At 39.3% G+C, this 15,440-nt stretch overlaps 1 long non-coding RNA gene across 12 annotated transcripts in view; it reads left to right on the top strand.

Moving 5' to 3' along the window:
- The first annotated feature begins 479 nt into the window (after positions 1 to 479).
- The window catches only part of LOC147998172 (uncharacterized), a 37,789-nt gene continuing 22,828 nt past the window's right edge, over positions 480 to 15,440 (top strand). For 8 of the 12 annotated variants that reach the window (XR_015646512.1, XR_015646504.1, XR_015646508.1 and 5 more), the window contains exon 1: positions 480 to 713. This is a non-coding gene — a long non-coding RNA (uncharacterized LOC147998172). Of the gene's footprint in view, positions 714 to 775; positions 863 to 15,440 lie in introns of those variants that run through there. The other 4 variants (XR_015646513.1, XR_015646505.1, XR_015646509.1 and 1 more) reach the window with 2 other exon arrangements.

The following is a 15,440-nucleotide window of genomic DNA, read 5'->3' as shown; positions in this document are numbered from 1 at the left end:
GTGTGTGTGTATTTCCTTTTCAGGGTCCAGCACAGTACTTTCCATCTTGAAAGCATTGGATGATTCCTGTTGTTGGGGCTCTGACTTGAGAGGAAAAGCTTAGGGAGTTTGACAGAGTTCCAGGAAGGCTTCCTGTAAGAGGTGGCATGATGGTACTGTTAATAATTATAACCATTTGCTGTATCACATGTACCACATGCCAGTCACTGTGTTACCTACATACATCAGCGATGCCACTTCTTGCCAAGTCATCCTTACATCTCCTTGTGTGTGGAGTCCAGTTCTACTCACAGACAGCTCTTGCTAAAGAGCCGAGCAAGGAGTAACTGTGCAGCAGATCTTTCACTTTAGGGCACAGTACCGACCCAAGGCCAGTCCCACTATCTGTGAGTGAGTGGCCCAGCTTTAGTAGATGAGGTGGACCAATCCGATCAGCTCTCCTTGGGAATGTGAAATAAGAGATGCAGAGGGATGTTGCCAGTTAGTTGTGGGGAGCTAAGCTGAGAGGTCCAGTACACCAAGATGCTGGTTGGGTTGGGAGTGCTATGGACTAGGTCAAGTGCCTGTTGAACAGCTAAATGTAGTTGGCCAAGCAAGGACATGGGGCAGTTGTGCAGAGAGAAGCAGGCTTGTGACGTGGATGAGCCATATGAACGACAGACCTCTAGAGCAGAGAGGTTCATGCTACAGCTAGACATTTCCTCAAGCTCCAGGTACAATGAGCTCTATTTGAATTCCTACCCTTGGATTTCTGCTTCCTGATCTTGCTTCATTTGGTTTCTGTTTCTTGCATCCAAAAGAGGCCCAACCCAAGCAACCCTTTCCATAGATTCCATTTAATTTGTGCTTCATCCCCTCAGAGGTGAGTGTTCTTTTCCTCATTTTACAAAGTGGAGAAACTGAGGCTTAATGAGATTAGCTTGACTAAGGGATTACCCAGTCTACCTGTGTCTCTGAATTGATTTCTTAATTTCTTGTTTAAAATTGCTACCAGTATTTTATTTATAAAAAAAGTAAAAGAGGATATAGGATTAGTCTCATCTGATCTTACCCGATCCCACTGTCAATCAGCTACTCCAACTCTCCTCTTCATTTTCTAGTTGGACTGCTTTTCCTCTTGATTTTCTGGCGGTTGGCCCCTTCATGTCATTTAAGTCTTGATTGTTACCTCCTCAGAGAGGCCTTTGGTCAACCTCACAATCTCATTGAAATCTTGATCATTTGTAGAATTAGCTTATTGTCTAGCTCCCTTCAGAAATAGCAACTGAAGTCCTACCTGTATCCTTGGGATCTAAAAGATACTCTATAGAACAACTTAAACTGCTATTTGATGAATGCATAAATGGATAAACTAAAAAAACTCCTTCATTAACTCTCTTCTCTCAATGTCTCTCCAGAGGCACCATGAATCACTTCTGTATCTGCCGAGGCATTTTATATAAGTCTACAAGTGTGCATATATCTCTCTATAAAGATTAATATGACCACTTTTTAAAAAAGTGGAAATTCTCAACTTGTTTTTATACAGTATATAACAGTTTATCAATTACATCTTTGTGTAGCAGAACCGTACTAAAATGATAACACTGTAGTATAGAAGTATGTATATATACTGGAAATTATGTAACCAGGTTTTTCTTGTAGGATGTTATTTCTTCTTATTATTTTAAGAAGAGATGTTGAATAAATATTCTTGACAAATACATATTTCCCCAAATGCTTCCCATACCCATTTGTTGTCTTTTGACTTTCCTTGTCATAGATATGCTGCCCAACTTTATTTAAAGTTATACATGGTCATGTTTTTTGATCCTTTCCTTCATGGAGTCTAGGTGTTCATTTTATGCCTTACAAAGATGTTATTAGCTCCAAATATTAATATTTAAAGTGATTGGCTCAACATTTCTGCTAGTAATTTCATGGTTCCACTTTTGCAGTTTTAAGCTTGGATCTATGTGGATCTTATTTTAGGGTAGAGTTTGGAACAGGCTATAGCTTCTTGCCCTTCAAATGCTAAGTCTCTGCTGTTTCAGTCCAACAGCTACTGAGTAATTCCCTGGATCCATAGGATTGGGTTCTTACTATTGAGGTTTCATATGCACTCTGTTTATTTCTGTCCTCTGTCTTCTACTCTGTCAACCCGGCTGTCTACACCTATACAAGTACCGTCCTGTTTTAATCGCCATAACTTTATAATACGTTTTCATATTTGGGAGGGCAGTACTTCTTTTTGATTCCTTTCCAGAACATTTATTGTGTATGTCCACATATTCTTCTTCTATGTGAATCTGATTATTCCAAAATACCCACTGAGCTTTTCATATTGAATTTGTCGGTGAATTTGGAGAAGATTTCATCAGCTGTGACAGCATTGAGTCTTCCTAGCCCCGAGGAGGGTCTGGGTTTTGAATTGTTCCTGTGCTTTCTGTTTCTCAACAGCATTTTCAATTTTCCTAGATCAATTTTCCAAGTATTTCTGAATATTTCTGAAATATTTCCGAGTACTTTTGGTTGTTGCTGTGTAGATACTCCCTCAGTATTATTTGTACTCAATATGGAATACTGATTATTAGTGCATAATTCAAGGCTGTTATTGCTTTGAATATGTTTTCTGCAGATTCCACCATGCTTCCACATTATATGCCCATGCCATCAACGAATAAGATTGTTGTCTAGTTTGACGTTTATGTCTCCTTTCATTCTTTTGTCTATTATATTGTCAGAATAGTCATTGTGGTGATGATGGGGATTTACCCCCTTCCCTGACTTTATTAAAAATTCTCACATTTCATTATTTATCCTGATACTGGTGTTCAGTTAGAAATAACATTCTTTAACAATTATATACTTGTTTGGGAATATGTCCTTTATCCGAGACTCTTTGATATTTCAAGAGCTCAGTTTTTAAATCATTGAATAGCACTTGTGCTAGAATTTGTTTACTCATTAAAGGGACTCTTGACTTCTTTCAAGGTTTAACAATTATGAGTAAAGCCTCTCTAAGTGTTTCTGTGCAGACTTTTGCATAAACAGTTTCGACTCATTGAGTAAGCAACAGGGTTGTAATTACAGGGTCATAAGATTTGTAAGCAATAGCTGAATGCTACTCTCCATTCCTCCAGCCGTGTATGAGAGTTCTGTTGTTCTGCATTCTCACCACCACTCGATGCTTCCAGAACTGTGGATTTAGACAATTATAGTGTGTAGTGTTGTTTCATTATTTTTAGAACTTTTGCTGCTCTAATGGAATAAACAAAATAAGGCGGACAAACAAGTACTGTGCTTTGTTTTTTATATGCGATAATGAATCTGAATGCAGAGTAATGGTAGGAATGTAGAGTGGTCAGAAGCTGGGAGGTGGACAAGAAGAAAGAAAGATGGATAGCATGTACTGACGTGGACAGAAAGTTGCTACCTGAATTTCTGCCAATTGTAATTTTATCTATCTATCTATCTATCTATCTATCTATCTATCTATCTATCTACCTACCTACCTATCATCTATCTAATGGATTATAGAGTATGTGCATGTATATGTGGGTTCTTATAACTGTGGTGCATAAGTGTGCAAAGACAGGAAGAAGTCACTGGGTGGCCTCTACTACTCTTGATCTATTATTCCTTTCAAGCATGGTTTCTCTTTGTACCTGTGGCTCATGTTTTTTTTTTCAGCAAGGCCTGAAAACTAGCAGAGTGCTAGCAATCTTCCCATCTTTGCCTCATGAGAAGCTGGGGTTATTGGCATGCTTGGGACATCCAGGTTGTTATGTAAGTGCTGCAATCCAAACTCCAACTGCCATGGTTGTGCAGCAACCACTGTTAACCACCAAGCCATATCTCAAATCCTATTATTTTACATTTATTATTTATTTGTGTATGTGTACATGTGTATGTGTGTGTATTTGTGTGTGTGTGTGTGTGTGTGTGTGTGTGTGTATGTACGAGTGGATATAGGTGGATACATGTGTGTGATCATGCATGTGAATGTCAGAGGACAATTTGCAGGAATTAGTTCTCTCTTTCCACCATGTTGATTTTGGAGATCAAACACAGGTTGCCAGTCTTGAAGGCAGGTACCCAGTGAGCCATTTTGCCAGACCATCATTTTGTCAGTTTAAAACAACTTACTCATTATGACTGGGATTTGACTTGGTGTAGAGCATGCAATTTTGTTTATTTGAGACATGTTTTTTTCCTGTATGACCCTGGCTGTCCTGAAACTCACTCTGTAGACCAGGCTGGCCTTGAACTCATTGAGAGCTGCTTGCCTCTTCCTCCCTAAGGGTTGGGATTAAAGGGATATGCCTCTACACCTGGCTCTAGAACTTATTCTTTCTAGATGTAGCATCGTACCCATTGGCAAATTTTCTCTGTTTTGGTCTTATCTCACCTACTTCAACCTCTGTTAACCACTATTTTATAAAAGTAACTTTTCAAGTATTCTGTAGGTGTTAGGAATGCTGTGAATTTCCTTCCCCCAGTGCCTGTTTTATTTCACTTAGATTCATGTCCTCTTCTTAGTCATATAATTACAAACAATAGGCTTCCATTCTTTTTATTGCCAAGTGGTAATCTATTATGTATATATAGCATATTTTCTTTATCCATTCATCTGTTTATGAATATTTAGACTAATTTTATATTTTGGCTATCATAAGCAGCATGACAATAAAACTCAAGGCCAGTAGGAGTGTAGGATTATATAGTAATTGTGTTTTTGTTTTTTCATGAATTGACATCTTCATTTCCACGTGACTATGTTAATTTATGTTCACACTAAAAGTGTACAAGCATTCTCTTTCTTCATATTCTTTCGAGGAATTGTTATTCTTAGCTTTTTATTATGATTTTTTCAAACAATATATATTTTGTTCATATTCTTCCTTCCCAAATCCTCCCAGGCTTTTTCCATCTCCCTACCCAGTCAACTTCATCGTGTTTTTTTCTTTCTTCCTATCTAAAACAAAACAAAACCAAAACTCCCTAAACAACAACAAACCTCAAAATGGAAAATCAAAAAATCAAAACAAACAAACAAACAAAACTAATAAGACAACCTCCCCCCCCCAACAACAAAAAACAATCCCCAAACCTTAACCAAAGCACACAAACCCCATGGAGTGGAATACAAAGGAGTGAGAAGAACCGGACCTGTCAGAGGCGACTCCAAGGAGACAGTTTCACAGACATAAGACTGATCCATCCAGGAACCCACAGAGACTGTGACAGCATGTGCACACAAGACCTGCATAGGTTTAAACCAGAGACAATTCCAGAACTGAGAAGTAGACATCAAGTCATACTCTCTAACGAAGAAACTATTTTTTGCCCTCCTGATAACAGCCATTTTAGCTGAGCTGAGCTGATATTGTACTAAGGTTTGGTTTGCATTTCTCTTATGGTTGACATTGAGCGTTTTCTTGGATGTTTGGCCGTTTGTATGTCTTCTTTTCTGAGATGTTTGCTCATGCCTTTAACTTATTCTGAAATTAGCTATTGGTTTTTGTTGTTGTCACTGGAGTTTCTTTTATCTATGCTTATTTATTTATAAAATGTGGAATTTGCAGATATTTCTCCTTATTCTGTTGTCTACATCTTTAGTGTATTGATTAAGGTTCTTTATTATCCTGGAAAGTTTGCTGTCTTTCAGTTCATCTGTGCCTTAGAGTTTTTCTCTCAAAAACATCCTTTTCCAGATCAATAGCATATAGCATTTCCTCTGTGTTTTGTTGTGGTCATTTTAAGGTTTTAGAACTTTCACTCTGAGTTGATTTTTATGCATAATAAGAGACAGTATCTAATTTCATTCCCCTCTCTATGGATATTCAGTTATCTCCTTTAAAGTTATGCTTTTATGATGGTATGTTATCGATACATTTATAAAAATCAGTTGGTTAGAAATGTATGGGTTTGCTTCTGGGTACTGTTCAATTGGTCTGCATGCCTGGTTTTAGTACTAGTACCACATCATTTTGCTCTTTTAGAATTTATATATATATATAGGTGTAAAGAAGTTTCTATGAGCTGGTAGTGCACGCCTTCAATCCCAGCACTTGGGAGGCAGAGGCAGGTGGATCTCTGTGAGTTTGAGGCCAGCCTGGTCTACAGAGTGAGTTCCAGGACAGAAACCCTGTTTCAACGAACAAACAAACAAACAAACAAACAAATGAGGTTGGTGTGAAAAGAGCAACACACACACACACACACACACACACACACACACACACACACACATACACACACACACAGGTGGGGGATTCAAAACTGTAGGTGTCACAATACCAAAAAGCACAATCTTTGCATGAAATAGAGCAAAGTAACAGAATATGGAATACACAAACAAACAAACAAACAAACAAACAAACAAAGCAGTTTACAACCAGATGAGTTTTGACAAATGTTGGTAAAACAGTCATTGCAGAGAGGAAGACATCCGCTTTCAAAACTGGGGCTGGGAAAACTGAAAAGTGACATGTAGAGGACAGGCACACTGACTCCCATTTTTAATTCTCTACCAAACCTAACTCAAGATGCATTCTAGACTTTAATACATGACTCGAAATTCTGAAACTGTTATTAGAGATCATAAAATACTTCAAGATATAAACACAGGCAATGTTTTTCTAGATAGGACTCGAACAGTATAGGGAACAAAAGCAAAAATTAATGAATGAGATTTCATCAAGCACAGCAAAGGAACATAAGAGTGACTAGATAGTCTATAGAATAGAAGGGAATACTTGCCAGGAATTTATTTAATCTGCCAGGATTTATATTTCCCCAAAACTGAACAAAAATCCACACGATTTAAAGATTGGCAAATAAACTCAATAGTGACTTCTCAAATGAAGAAATATGAATGACAATCTGACAAATGTATGAAAATTGCTTAATATCATTAGCTATCGTGGAAACACAAATCAAGCACAGAAATGCCTGCCCCTTGTAACCACAGTTAGAATGGCTGTTGTAAGTAGTCCTATCCCCATACAAATGCTTTCATGAGAAATGGAAACCTTTACACTACTTGTAGGACTGTAAATTAATGCAGCCATGAAGAAGGGACATGAAAAAGATTACACTGATACTAATATGTCACCTTTTAATTTTTACCCCATTGGCATTTGGGGGCTTCTCCAGAGTATATTTAAGGGACAGAGATGGCGAAGCCCCCAAATGCCATGGGTATGAATTAAAAAGCTTGCAATAATTAAATCTCATTGTGCATACCTGGTCAAATAATGTCAGATGAATATCTGGCCCCCATTTTCAGTACTTCATTCTCTTTAATGTCTGAATAGTATTCCATTGTATGGTTACATATTTTATGTACTCATTTGTCAATTTATGGACACTTGTCTACATTTCTGCTATTATAAATATTTATGTGTAAGTATATGTTTTATTGCTTACTTTCTCTTCTAGGATTGGAATTTCTTGGCCATGCAACCATCTAATGTTTTTAGGTAGCTACCAATAAATTGACTGCACTGTTTTACAGGTGCATTATCTGTGTCTCCTCAGCAGAGCTACTCAGTGTCCACACGATATATTATGGCCATCCTAGTGAATGGGAATTACTACCCTTGGTGATTTCTATCTATTTCTTTCCCCTGGTGTCGTATGATATTGAGTAGCATCTCACATACCTGTGTGTGTTTTGCATATCTCCTTGTATATTCGTTCATGTGATATTATATATATATATTATATATATAATTTTTATTTTATGTACATTGATGGTTTGACTATATGTAGGTCTGTGTGAGGATGTCAGATCTTCTGGAATAGAGTTCCAGTTGGGATGTGCCATGTAGATGCTGGGAATTGAACCCAGGTCCTCTGGGGGAAAAACTACAAATATTTGTGTCATTTCAATTTCTTGTAATATTCTTTGAATCATAAACTATTTATTAGAAATGAGTCTTGTTATATTGCCCCAGCAGCTTTAAACCTGTAAATCCTGCTTCAGCCTCTAAGGTTCCTGGGATTATAGGCACAGATCACAATGTCTTGAATCAAAACTATTTATTTTAGATATGTATGACTTACCAGTCTGGAGAGCCATCTCCTTCAGGTCTAGAACACACACACACACACACACACACACACACACACACACACACACACACACACACACACACACAGGGGTGGGGTGGGATGGGGGCCAGAGTGATGGCTCAGAGGTTAAGGGTGCTTGCAGAAGACCTGGTCAGTTTCCAGAACCCACATAGGGACTCATGACTAACCATCAGGGGATTAGTTACCCTCTTCTTCTTCGGGCCCCAGGAATGCATGTGATGCAGAAACATACATGTAGGCAAACACCCATACACATAAAGTATAAGTAAATAATTTTTTAAAAATACTTTTACTATGTTTTCTGAAGTATTTCCTTCTGTTTTGATAATGGCACCTCTATCTTCTCTGTCTTGCTTATTTAAGACTGTTAATGAATCTAGTTTTAGAGGCACAGAGTTTTTCTTCCATGAAGATACTTATTAAAAATTTCTAAATTTTCATCTGCTGTTTTTTGAATTTTATTCCATTCCCTCCTGCTTTCATTTTACTTTGTCATTTTTGTAGGAAGCTGTGTTGAATGAGAGTTCCATATGGGTGAGAAGAAATTATCCAATATTGTTTTTTGACCCCCAGGCAGTGTGACATAGGCATGATAGCTTTTGCAGTAAGAGAATACTCAGTTTTTTGTATCTAGAAGTCTTTTGTTTGATATCTTTTGTTTGTGTTTTGGAACAGGATTTCTCCTTATAGCCCAGGCTGTCCTGAAACTCACTCTGTAGATCAGGCTGACTTCAAACTCAGATATCCGATTGCCTCTGCCTCCTGAGTGCTAGGAATAAATGCATATGCCACCAACGATAATTTGTTTGTCATCTTTAATCTTACCAACTGAAAAAAAAACCTGTACACTCTTAACATTGTCTCTACTTTGCTTGGTGTCTGCATGTCTAAAGTCTCTCAGCTTCACCTTGTTCAGAGTTGGGGGACAGTTGTTGCTGATCAAAACCTACCTGGCAAGTTAACTATTACTATCCCCCAACTCTACAACAATTTAGAAATTCCCTTGAGACATGCGCAGAGGTTTGCCTCCTAGGTGATGCTCGAGGGAGTTTGTTGGTTATGTTAACCAAGGTGGAAAGACCCAACCTAACTGTGGACAGCACCATCCCATGGGCTGGGATCCCAGACTAAGTAAAAGGGAAGAAGGGAGCTGGGCACCAGCCTTCACTGCTCCCTGCTTCCTGACTGGGAGTGCCATGTGAGCAGCTGCCTCCACTCTGGGCCCTGTGCTTTCCCTGCCATGATGGAGTATGACTTTAAACTATGAGCTAAAGTCAACCTCTTGTGTCTGAGTTGACTTTTTTTTTTGGTTCTTTTTTTTCAGAGCTGGGGACCGAACCCAGGGCCTTGCGCTTCCTAGGTAAGCGCTCTACCACTGAGCTAAATCCCCAGCCCCCTGAGTTGACTTTTGTTGGGTGTTCTGTCACAGCAATAAGAAAAGTGACTAATACTGTGCATAGCTAGTCACCACACACACAGACTTTTAACCAATCTCTCCCCTTTCAGTCCTATACCTCACTGCCACTTTCCAAAACGCCCTTGATTCTTATCCATAGCATCTTCCTTAACAGATACAAACATGTTCAAATTTATATAGCCCCTGTGGTCAAAGAAATGCCAGTGTTCTAGATGGACTGATATATAGTCTTTAAAAAATTATTTATTTAGGGGTTGGGGATTTGGCTCAGTGGTAGAGCGCTTACCTAGGAAGCGCAAGGTCCTGGGTTCGGTCCCTAGCCCCGGAAAAAAAAAACAGTAAAAAAAATTATTTATTTATATATTGACTTATTTGTGTGCATGTAACTGCAGGCCTGTGTGTGCTATGGCACAATTATGGAAGTCAGAAGACAACTTTCCAAAGTTGTTTCTCCTACCTCATTTAGTCAAGGTCCCTCTTGTTTCTATTGTATTGTGTACTCCAAGCTCACTGGCCCACCAGGGTGATTTTCCCCGTCTTTAACTGCCATCTTATATGTAGGAGTGCTCAGATTACAGATATATGTTCTGTGCTGCTTTAGATGTGGGTTCTAGGTGACTTTTTTTTCTGCAGAGCTGTTGCTTTAGCCCCATTTCTCTTTTAATTTAACAGTTATATCTTAGAGATCTTCCACTTAAGTGCATATAGAATCCTTGATTCTTATCAGCTGCATTTATAGCATTCCATTGATAATCATAGTTGTATAGTCAGAGATGATCATCTGGTGAGATTATAATGCGGCTGAAAAGCCTTTCTCCTTTTCTTCCTTCCTATCTATCCCCATCCCCTCCCTCCCTCCTTCCATCCCTCCCACCCTCCCTCCCTCCTTCCATCCCTCCCACCCTCCCTCCCTCCTTCCATCCCTCCCTTACTCCCTCCCTCTTTCTCTCTTTCTTTCTTTCTCTCTTTCTTTCTTTCTTTCTCTCTCTCTCTCTCTCTCTCTCTCTCTCTCTCTTTCTTTCTTTCTTTCTTTCTTTCTTTCTTTTCTCTTCTGGAGATAAAGTCTTATAGCCCATGCTGGATCAAGTTCTCCTTATGCAGCTCAGGCTGACTTTAAACTCAATGATTTCCTTCTGTAACCTCCTAAGTGCTTGAGATTGCAGACATGTGTCACCATGCTTGTCTTGAGCTGAACAGTTTCCATTATCTAGTGATACTAACCATCAAGACATTCCAGGGCAATATATTATTCATGTATTTGTCCTGGATGCTAGTGTAAAAAACCTACTATGCTTCCCGATATAGAAAAATGTAGCACACATAATAATGTACAGCATACATTACTTGAAAATCAGTCATCACCAATGACTACAATATGTGCTTATATATTTAACATATAATATTTACATTAGTGTTTGCAAGTATAGTTCTACTTATATAGAGTTCAGCATGGAGTATGCAGCTCAGTAGGAGAGTGTCTGCTTGAATTTGTGAGGCCCTGGGTTCAATTCCTCACACCACAACTAAGACTAGAAAGGAAGCTCCAAAGCAAAGCATGGTTTTGCTGGGAAATGGCCAGCCCCGTGCATCCCATACCTACCATGCCTCTTAATTCTATCAAGAGACCACATTAAGGACTGGAGAGATGGCTCAGCTGTTAAGAGCGCTGACTGCTCTTTCAGGGGTCCCAGCAACCACATGGTGGACCAAAACCATTTAGAATAGAATCTGATGCCCTCTTCTGGCATGCAGACAAATATGCAGACAGAGTATCATATACATAAAGAAGGAGAAAAAAGAGGAGGAAGAAGAGGAGGAATGTAGTACTAAAAATTGACTTGTTTTATCTTGGTTTGTATGATCACATTCTATGACTGCACAATAATGAAACTGCCCAATAACACATTTTTTTTTCAAAAGGAATCTCCATGATGATGAGATCCATGTCTGTGAACCACAATTTATTTAACCAGTCTCCAAATTTTAGACATTTAGGTGAATGTCTTAGTTAGGGTTTCCATTACTGCAACAAAACACCATGACCAAAAAGAAGTTGGAGAGGAAAGGGTTTATTCAGCTTACACTTCCATATCACTGTCACCAAAGAAAGTCAGGCCAGGAACTCAAACAGAGCAGGAACCTGGAGGCAGGAGCTGATGCAGAGCCATGGAGGAGTGCTGCTTACTGGTTTACTCCCCATGGCTTGCTCAACTTGCTTTCTTATAGAACCCAGAACCATCATCATAGTGAAGGCACAGCCCACAATGGACTGGGCCCTCCCACATTGATCACTAATTGATAAAATGCCTTACAGCTGGATCTCATGGAGGCATTTCCTCAGGGAGGCTCCCTCCTCTCTGATGACTCTAGCTTGTGTCAAGTTGACAAAAAAAGAGCTAGTACAGTGGGTTCCAAACTTATTTCACTGCTAGGGGTCTAACTATATTGCAATACCTGCTGGTCCAGCATATCCAGGAGCCATGTCCTCAACACTTGTTTTCTTGAGGCCAAGTCCCATTATGTAGCTGGGGCTGACCTTGAACTCCCAATCCTCCTGACTGCATCCCAAACACTGGAATTAAAGGTGTGTGCTACCACATCTGACTTTGTAAAACAGTATTTGCACTGCAAATGGTTTCTGTGAATTTGCCTTTTTACATATTTGAATATATTTATGAGACAAATTTTTATAAGTAGAATTATTGGGCTAAATATGCATTTATAAAATTTGTTATATTTTTTCATTAACAATTCACAAACATTTAGATGAGCAGCCTCTTGTTAGGCATGTTGTCGTTTTCTTTAAATACTACCCAAAGATCCCTGACTTTATTTAGCAGGGTAAAATATACAATCTTCAGAATCGTAGCATCTTCAGTTTTCTCACGTGACCTATGTTGGTATGGAGAGGTAGTCGAAATGGTTTAACTGTCAAAGTGGAGGTTTTTCAGGGTGTCAGATACTATCTCCACTTTATGTCAAATCCATTCTTGTTCATTTCTCTTATGAAAAACTTGATAGCTAGAATTCGTTGTTTTCATTTTGCATTTGTGCTAACCATTTTTACCTTGTTTTATTTATTCTTCCATTAACCCAAATATATTCTGTGGCATACTCCATACCATATGGATCCTTCAGTATCCATATGGAGTTATTCACAGTAGTCAAGATATGGAGTCAGACTAGAAGCCTGATATGTTCAGATAAAGAAAATGCTGTGTATGTATGCAATGGAAGTTTCTTCTTTTATTTAGTTCATCTTTGACCTTTTTTGTTACACTTTTTTTTTACTTATTTACTTATTTTTATAATATTAGTTCTTTGAGAATTTCTTTTTCCTCTTTCTTTTTTTGAATTTGACATTTTTTCTCCATCTTTATTAACTTGGGTATTTCTTATTTACATTTCGAATGTTATTCCCTTTCCCGGTTTCCGGGCAAACATCTCCCTAATCCTCCCCCTCCCCTTCTATATGGTTGTTCCCCTCCCAACCCTCCCCCCATTGCCGCCCTCCCCCCAACAGTCTAGTTCACTGGGGGTTCAGTCTTGGCAGGACCCAGGGCTTCCCCTTCCACTGGTGCTCTTACTAGGATATTCATTGCTACCTATGGGGTCAGAGTCCAGGGTCAGTCCATGTATAGTCTTTAGGTAGTGGCTTAGTCCCTGGAAGCTCTGGTTGCTTGACATTGTTGTACTTTTGGGGTCTCGAGCCCCTTCAAGCTCTTTCAGTTCTTTCTCTGATTCCTTCAACGGGGGACCTATTCTCAGTTCAGTGGTTTGCTGCTGGCATTCGCCTCTGTATTTGCTGTATTCTGGCTGTGTCTCTCAGGAGCGATCTACATCCGGCTCCTGTCGGTCTGCACTTCTTTGCTTCATCCATCTTGTCTAATTGGATGGCTGTATATGTATGGGCCACATGTGGGGCAGGCTCTGAATGGGCATCCCTTCCTTCCATTTTTGAAATAATTTCTCTGTGTAGTTCTCAAATTTACTCTATATATCAGGTTAGTCTTGAACTCAAAGATTGGCCTGCCCCTGCCTCCTGAATCCTGGGATCAAAGGCATTCATCACCATGCCTTTGTAGTGGGAAATAATAAAATCAAAATGCACCAACCCATGTTATTGCCGGCACTGGTGGGCCACATGGCATCTGCAGGGTATTTTCATCTCAATGAGCTAAATGTTTCCACCTGACTCTTTAGATTCCCAATTTCAATCTCAGACTGCTGCCAGCTACTCTCTGTCTCTGGTTGGTCTCTTCACCTCCATGACTAACCCCATCATTGACCATCCATCGTGGGTCACTGCCACGCCAGTCCCATACAGAGACTGTCTATCTTGAGGCTCTCTTGCTATGGACTCTGCTCACAGTCCCAGAATCCACCCCATGTAGTCATAGTCACAATTCCCAGTATCCAGGTGAAATAAAAAAATCTTGTAATTTATCAATCAGATTTATCAGTAAGTGCTCACCCCACAAAACGGTCACACAGTAAACTCTGAACCAATATTGATATAAACTGCTCACCTAGATCAGACATATTGTCCTATAAAAATCTATCCCTTATGAAACATTCATAACCACATGTGGTCCTTTAAGGCCACACAGATGTGAGTTGTTTTTCTCTGGTTCTTCTCCTTTCTTTCTCCTCTCTCTCACCTTACAAAAACTCTGTCCCCACCTTTCTTTTTCATTGCCCAGTCACAGGCCTTGCCTTATCTTGTGCTTGCCCTTACCTGCATATAGACAACAATCCATATGCCTGGTCCAGTTCTTCAAGAATTTTGATCATATACACCTCTCCTCCAACTTCTTCCAGATCCACCCTCCTTCTTTCCTCACCTACCTTTGTGTCCTCTTTTGGTTTTCAATCCACCAAGTCTGACGTGTGCTGCCCACTTACTCAAGTGGTAGGTTTGACCTTCCCCTGGACTGCAGTCACTCTACCAGAGGTCATGCTCTTAAGTAAAACTAACTCTCCCCCTTCTAGCAGTTATCAGTTGCCAAGAGCATCTCATCTAGGAGTGGGACGCCATGTCTACCTCCTGTCCTCTTCCTGCTGGGATTCTGTCTAGCTTGAGCATGCACAGGGCTTCTGCATGCTGTCTCAACTGTTCTGCATTCATATGCATCATTGCCTGCCTTGTTTGGGAAATGCTGTTTACCTGAAGTCATCCATCTCTTCTTGCTCTAAAGACTCTTGCTACCCTCTCTTCTTCAGTGGTCCCTGAGCCTTGGGAGGTTTTATACAGAGATCCTGTTAAGGGCTGAGAATTGAATTTTATGTTTTCATGGGACCCTGGCTGCTTCTTAATAGAAGTGGGATTTCTGTTATTCTATTTTACTGTCATCAAAGTCAATCAAATAATAGAAAATACACTGTCAAGAATTATGTAGTCCAGTAATAATTTAAGTGTGCCAAATAATAAGTTAAAAAGCCACCCACTCATCCCATCCGTCTCAATTTATATGAGGTGCTGTAATTTTCACAATATCGACCATGCTTCATGAATACCAGCTCACATATTTTCCAAAATTCAGTCAATATTCTGAATTTAAAAATCATTTTTGTGATATGACGGCTGATAACTCCATTAAGGCCTTTCTTAAGTTCTGTTAAATGCAAAGGAATGGGAACCATTTGTCTTGTAAAAGGATTGGGTCAGTCAAAGGAGTAATTCTTGTTGTTATTATGAATGTCTATATTTGTAAATGATTTCTTTGGCAGTGGAAGTATTTTGTACTTTAAGACAGCACAACACTGAACTTTTGTTAGGAAGGAGAAGGACTGAAGGAAAAAAGAGCCCACTCAACAAGGCCTTCACGATTCCTGATGTTAGCATGCATTCTGTTTTTACAGTGAATTCAGGACCATCACAATGTAATAATTTGACATACATCACAGTCTTCAAAGCCATCATAGCTCTTGTCTTCATTCA

The sequence above is a fragment of the Rattus norvegicus genome, chromosome X (assembly GCF_021556685.1).
Source record: "Rattus norvegicus strain SHRSP/BbbUtx chromosome X, alternate assembly SHRSP_T2T, whole genome shotgun sequence".
Lineage (NCBI taxonomy): Eukaryota > Metazoa > Chordata > Mammalia > Rodentia > Muridae > Rattus > Rattus norvegicus.
The sequence above is the reverse complement of the archived record's forward strand: the minus strand, read 5'-3'. Positions and strand labels throughout refer to the sequence as shown.